The following is a 7526-nucleotide window of genomic DNA, read 5'->3' on the forward strand; positions in this document are numbered from 1 at the left end:
AGTTATTAAAGCGTGTTTTAAGTTTGTAAAAGCTGTTTCTTGGTCCTCCCCCCATACAAATTTTTTGCCTTTGCCCAAAAGGGACTGGAGAGGTTGGGCCTTCTCTGAAAAGGATGGGACGTATCTACGGACATATGAACATAAGCCTAAAAATCGTTTAACTTGTTTTGTGGTGGAGGGGGTGCGGTAAGTCTTAATGGAAGAAATAATACGGTCACTCAAGCGTAGGCCATAACGACCCACCAAATGTCCAAGGGCGAGTATCTCAAAATAACCAAATTTACATTTGTGTGGAGAAATTTTCAAGCCAGCGTTTTGTAGACACTGAAACAATTTTTCCAGTGTTGTCAACATTTCATTAAAGGTATGGCCCCAGGTAAATAGATCATCCATATAGAAGGCGAAGTTGTCACTTTGCATTCCGCTACAAGCCAATTGAAGGGTTCGATTCATCGCTGCTGGCGAGCTAATATGGCCTTGACTTAAAACATTAAATTCAAAATGACCTAGGTTGGGAATAGAGAAGGCTGTGTACTGTTTACTGTCGTCTGTGAGTGGAATTTGAAAAAATCCTGAACGTAAATCGCAACTAGAATAGTACTGCTTTCCCCCCATATCGTGCAAGATAGACTGAATGGAAGGCATGGCCATCGCATCGAACACAGAGCGTTTATTCAAAAAGCGACCGTCTTGAATAAAACGGTAACTTCCGTCACGCTTTTTCACAAGAATAACTGGTGAGTTATAAGGACTTGTACTATCCCGGATTATTCCCTGTTTTTTCAAATTCTCAATTTGTTTCTTTATCTCTGTTCGCAAATGTACCGGGATCGGATATTGCTGCTTATGGAACGGCGTAGGATCAGAAAGCTTTATCCTGTGTTTGTAATTGGTGGCAAGGCCCATGTCATTCTCGGACCAACTGAAAACATTTTTGTATTTTAACAAAAGCTCTAAAAGTTGATTTTTCTCATGTTCCTCCAATTGAGGATTAATGTCAAATTTGGATATATCCACTTGTGGGATATCGTCGTTTTCTGATTCTTCCTTTGTTAAATTAACTGTTACAGAACTATTTTCCTGATCCACCGTTGCCAACTCACAAGATTCTGCGCCACCGATCCGAGTACCTTTGCGAATTACAATTCTATAATTCAAAGGGTTGGATACCCAAACAAGTTGTGTAGCAGGGTTGAGTATCGACCTTGGTACCATTATGCCAGATTTAGCCTGAAAATTTGCATCCGGCTCAAGTAAGGTTAAATTTGGATTTGCTGTATTGACTAATTTTAAAGGGATGCACAAATGTGATCTTGGTTTCACAACAATTCGTTTAGAAGCCACATATTCAGGTTCAACAGTATGTACCAGCAAACCTGCCAATTTAACGGAAACATCAAAAGCTTTCCTCGATTCAAACCGAATGCGGTTGCGTGGGGGAGTGCCAAATCTGCTCAAAGCCAATTTATTGTTTTCAAAATCTAAAGTTGCACTTTGGGCTTTGAGAAAATCATTACCAAGGATGGTATTATGACCAAAATCTTGTATCACCCTGAAGGGGTGCCTAAATGTAAATCCATTTAGAGAAAAATCTAAAAGTACAATTTCTTTAATTGTTAAACAATTATTCGTGACACCTTTAACTAGAGTGTTGATTTTAAACCTCTTAGCATGGGCAGGAATACCCTTATCACTTGTTACACTTATTTGGCTCCCACAATCGACAATAAACCTTTGACGTTCCCCATTTACGTTGGCATGTACATAAATGAGGTCTTCAGACGGGAAAGTAGAGACTAAAATCTTTTTACTGCCCGCAGGTATGTCTCCATTACTTGCGGTTAATTGGCGTTTAAATCGTCTGGATTCTGAAGACAAAATTCTTGGTGGTGATTAGGAAAACCACATTTATAACAAAGTTGTTGGCCACGCCGGTCACCTTGATCGGGACGACCGCGGGAGGCTGGTGAACCTCGCCCCCGGCCACGCTGAAAATTGGAACGATTCTGAAACCGGCCGTTGTTTGAACGGTAGCCTCTACTTCCCCTGCCCTGAAAGCCTCGTCTGTTGTTTGAACCACGATTGTGATTAAAATTACCCCTTTGATAATTTTGGCCTACAGTTTGAAAATTTTCGTGATCGTTTGACTGTATAACTTCCTCGACTTTTAACGCTAGGTTGCTAACCTGCTTAGCCAAAGCTTCTACAGTGGACGGTTCTGAAGTTGGGAGAGACGTTTGTTGTCTTTTGACAAGGTCCAATTCAGCTTGCAAGGCTTGCAGCTGATTAGTCATTTCTTGATTAACCCGAGGTGCTGATTCCGGAGCAACCGCCGTAGTGCTAACTACGGGGTTCTGGTGAGGAATGCGCAACTCAGCAGGAGACGGGAAAAGAGTTTCCTTTTGAGCCGAATGCAAGAGCTCTTGCACCGTTCTACGGCGCATAAGGAACTTTGCTTTTTCATATTCCTTGAGGTCTTTCAAAAGCTCCGGAACTGAATTATATTGTTTTTTGTATATCTCCCTGATAAATTCCGGTTGAAGACCTGCGTTTATGTATTTAAGCTGCTTATTAACAGCCATGTTAGGGTCCATCTTAAACAAGAGGGTCTGCTTGTCCCTAACATAAGATGATACCGGTTCATCGTCCCTGTGGAACCGATATCTGATCTGCTCCTCGATCTGCAGCTGATCAAGGGAGCCTGTGAATTCTTCAATAAGTTTTTTCTTGACGTCCTCATAGCTGACTAAATTGACGCCTGGTTGCTGGCTAATTGCATTAAACCAGCGGAGGGCTGGCCCACATAGCAACGCCGGGAATAATTGCCGTTTTTTCGTCTCGTCCCAATTGTTCAGAATCGCCGCACTTTCGAAACGGTCTATGAATTTAGAAACATCCTCCCCCGAGGCACCCTGAAACTGGATGCTCTCGAACATGAAGGGATGAACAAAAGGTAGTTGAGCCATGGTGGGTGGGTCCACAAGAACTGTGGGACGATTATTAATTTGAAAGTGAGCCTGCGCGCGTGCGCGGCTTCTAGTTAATGGAGGACTTCTGATTGGGGTGGATGAGGCACAAGGTAGGCCCTCCACATCAAAAGACGGACCAACAGCATTATTGGCAAGAATGATGAGCCTATCCAATGTGGTATCAAGCTCGTCCTCCAACTCTATAAATGACATAAGGCATTACTAACAATGGTGACGTACCTTATTTTAAAAAAAATAACCCCCCGTTAGTAAAAAATTCCGCGAAGAAACAAGTCTAACATGATATTAATGCATTTCGATTTGCATTTATTTCAGAGTGAATTAAATGAAAAAAAATCCGCAGCCTACCCTTTTAATTTTCATGTCTGTTTAGGAAAACAAGGCATGACGCTTTTCATTTCCAAAAGAATCACGTTGCTCTAATTTTTCATCACATTTCCGTAAAAATGGATGAAAAGCCCAAGCATCTCTAACCACGTAACGATGCCTATCCTTTCAATTGTCATGTTTGTTTAGGAAAACAAGGCATGACGCTTTTCATTTCCATAAGAAAATGAAAATGACCGCATCAATCCACCACGTAGCGTTCCTCTGAACGCGGGGATCTTAAATAGGGATGTACTATTAATACTAGTTGATGGTAGAGACAGCCCTGAACGGGCAGGTACAAATATCTAACTATTCATTAAAATATACTCATGATTCGTTTCTAGACTGAAGTGAGCAATGCAAATGGCAGAATGGGTGTAGACTAGCTTACCCTGTTCGGTTTAGAAATAAGACCAGTAGCTCCTGCTTCTCCGTTGATTCCAGATTAAAAGACCTCGTGTCGCTCTCATGCGCACGTATTTAAACACTCGCTTGGCCTCTCGTCACCTCTTGCCAAAGGCCAGTGTTCTTACCATTTCCTGTAGAAAGCTTATTCTACACATTCTGAGCAGGAGCTGACAAGGCCTGCCAGGGTCAATATTTCTTAATCGAACGGGGTATGGTACGAATTTATCGCATGAAAAAGCCCCACATTCCCCTCATTCTTCGGTACGCCTGTGCGTCAGTCTGTTATTTGGCGGCTAGTTGGTCGATTGACCGCTAGAGGCCCTCAGTGGTAAATTCCTTTTTTTTTGTGCGATCACCATCGAAAGAAAAAATCAGTTTCGTCAGCTGCATAGGAGTAAGAAGTCACGACCTCGACTTGTGGGCGAGCAGGAACTCGTATGGCCAGACATACCTCATCTTTGCTTCGATGATCTTCGGTAGAAGGGGACCACGCTATTTCGTTCAAACACGGCGTGAAGCTGCCCCTGTTTTCGTATTTGAGTGAGGAGCAATACGTGGAGTTTCCAGTTGGTTTTTTTTGGAGGAACTACAGTAAGCAGAGGAGACGACCATGTGAAGCAGATTTTTGACAATTGGCCGTTTTGATCGTCGTTCTCTTGTGTTTGAAACGGAATCGGAAGCTATGAAGACGTGATTGGGCAATCTCAAGAAGGAAGTATAGAGGCAGGCGGACAGGATACTGTGGATGTACGCGGACAGGAACATTTGGAAGGCCTCCTTCGGTTCTCTAGTTGCCACCATGGATGTGCCACGCAGCCTGATTGTTCCATTTTTTTGAGGTATGTACTTTTGCAACCGTAACGTAGTGAACTGTGAAGTGTTTCCCGACAAATGTACGTGCCACTCAGCAACAAACCACGAGTTGCAATACCGGCCGGAATGTCAAAAAAGGAAAACTCAAATGGAAAGTTTTATTGACGTTTCCCCCCCAATTTACATTGCGTCGTCGCGATTGCACTGATAGGTCGTGACGTGACTTTTGTTTCATTCCCTTTTATTCGCAAGGCAAGCACTGACCGTAATTAATTGGAGATATAAAAAAGGAGGGGAATACAATTAACTAATTTCCGTTGGCTCTCTAGCGCACAAGTAAGCACTTTATGCATTTTTGACGAAAAGAATAAGAGCATCAAAAAAGTTGGGGGTCCCTTTTCCCAAGAATGTTGTGGTCATACAAAAGCCAAAAATTGATGTTATAACTTTTAACGGTATTTTGTATACGTCATTCATTTATATACATATGTTATTCGTTTAACTAATTTATTATATTGTTACAGGGGAATGTTAAACTTTTGAACATTTGTTGAATTCATCAAAGAAAGAATTGTTGTAGTTATATGGATGTATTTGTTATTTGAATGAGAAAAAATATTAACCATTCTCCGTTGCGCGGTTAATATAATAAAATTGACCACGCGTCACAAACTATTTCTTGCGGTACGTGTTTGTTTGTCATACCAAAAATTGTACCTTAGATTATAAATTGTACAAAAATGAGGTCGTGGTTGTTCGAATAAGGAATCGTGGCAAAACTTTCATTCTAATTTAAGGTTTACGTGATTATAAAAAGAGAAGGAGGGGGGCAAGTCTTGACGTCAATACGAAGAAACCGTTTTGTATAACGCGTCGCATTGTCCCGGTTTAATTGGTTCTCACTAGAGACTGAGGTGACCGTACAAAAATACTTGTCATTAACCTCAAACAACGACATTTGTAACCGTTAGGTTGGGCGCGTGTAAGTTGTGTCCACGGCCTCTTTGCGCGTCTTCCCACATTTTTTGCTATTTAATTGAGCGCCCACCTAACTAGTTACAATCTTAAGAGTACTACCACCAGGAATCTTTACTGTTATACTAAGACTAATGTATCTTCCTTGATTTTCAGCTAGAACAGCTATATTAAATAGTGGAAATCATAGCGACTGCCATTAAGGAAGAATATTGGGACAAATTTGTATCTTTGTATTTTGAGATTACAGCTGTTGCACAAAATCCCCAAATTTTTTCCTGTGAAATGGTCATGATGATGAATTTTCTTATTTTCATTTTTAAAATATGAATTGCGCTGTGGGCAAACCTCTGTAGCATCATATAATTGTTCTTCATCACCAGATAATGGTACTCTGGGTTTTGTCACAGATAATACTGTACCAATTTCTCTTACTTCATCTTTTATTTTTTGGAAAAAATGTTTGACGGCATTAGGCCCTTTGTATAAATAAGGCTCATTAGATTTTAATGAATTTCGCTACACAACTACATATCCATAACTACAAACCTCATGGAGATGATAAGGTGTAGTAGAAGATATTTCAGGATCAGGATCTGAATAGTTGAATGGTTTGAGTAATGCCTCAAATTCTCTATTATTATAGCTGGATGCACCAACAGGGCCTTGTATTGTTTGAATTTCTCAACTTATTTTGGTTTGGGCATAATCATACGTACAGGCTTGTTCTCACCACAGTATTGTTTGTGTTCTTTACGTTTTTTGTCAGCAATTTATGGATTATTACATTTATCATAGTTCTGTTGTTGACGATCATCAAATGTAGTCAAACACCTACGACAAATTTTGATTTCCCAGTGATATTTAGTTATTTGACTTCTAACCAAACAATCAAGTTTACGAATAAGGCAGTAATGGAAATTCTTGACATCTGAAATAAGTAACAAATCAATCTCAGTAGCATTATCATTATTAATATTACTTATTCTGAGAGGATATACAAAATTATTTTCTGTATATGCATACACACTGATTGCCAAAAGTTATTTTGCTTGTTTTTCAAATTTTGTTATATCAGATATAGCAACAGGATATTGGATACCTGACATAATATGTTTATACTCATACTGTATATAATGATGAACTAGCTCTGGATTGTCTACTCAATGAATTGGGTAGAGTTTTGCCAAGACACACCACAGAAAACACTTGTTATCTTTATTTTATATTGTAGAGATATGGAGATTACGAATACGAGAAAACCTCGTCAATTTCCTGGAATTGTCCGACCAGCGGGCGATCCCAAGAATGCGCAAACTTTGTAACTTCCGTGAAGCAATGACTGAAAAGCAAATGCGTGGATCTAAACAAGATCCAGCGTGTTCGAAAGGTTTAACAACCTTTCGAAGCCTAAGATTATAAAAGGAAGCTCACTCCCCGAGCTCGCTCTCAATTGGCTGAATTGTCTCATTTGGATCATTAGTCTCTGATTACACATGGATGACTCTACGACACATTACAACTTACAGAACTACGACGACGGTACACGAAGTTACGGCTGCATAAGTATGCAGCGAGTCGCTCGGATCAGTGAGCCAAGGGTCACGGAATCGAACCTTGGCATCAGTCACCATTCGGTCTGCAAGAAGCATCTGGACAAGAACATCACTCGCCTACCAGGTATGAACAATCGTAAATAACAATTAAATTCAACCTTCCATATCTCTTCCCTCTTAATCGGAGCAGGTTCAGCTGACAGGTACAATTAAGCTCTACCTAAAATGTATTATTGAAGCATCCCTGTGACCTCAGATCCCAGGTAAGACGGGATTACAACAATATATTGACCACTGCTTTCTTGTTCTGAATATCTACTGGAAGAAGGACATAAGTAGAAGCAGAGAGAGGTGGAAATTGACTAATTTTAAGTTTTAGTTTGTGGGGGAGTCCACATAATTTCCAACCAGATCC

Source organism: Lepisma saccharinum, chromosome 9 (assembly GCF_977018435.1).
Source record: "Lepisma saccharinum chromosome 9, izLepSacc3.1, whole genome shotgun sequence".
Lineage (NCBI taxonomy): Eukaryota > Metazoa > Arthropoda > Insecta > Zygentoma > Lepismatidae > Lepisma > Lepisma saccharinum.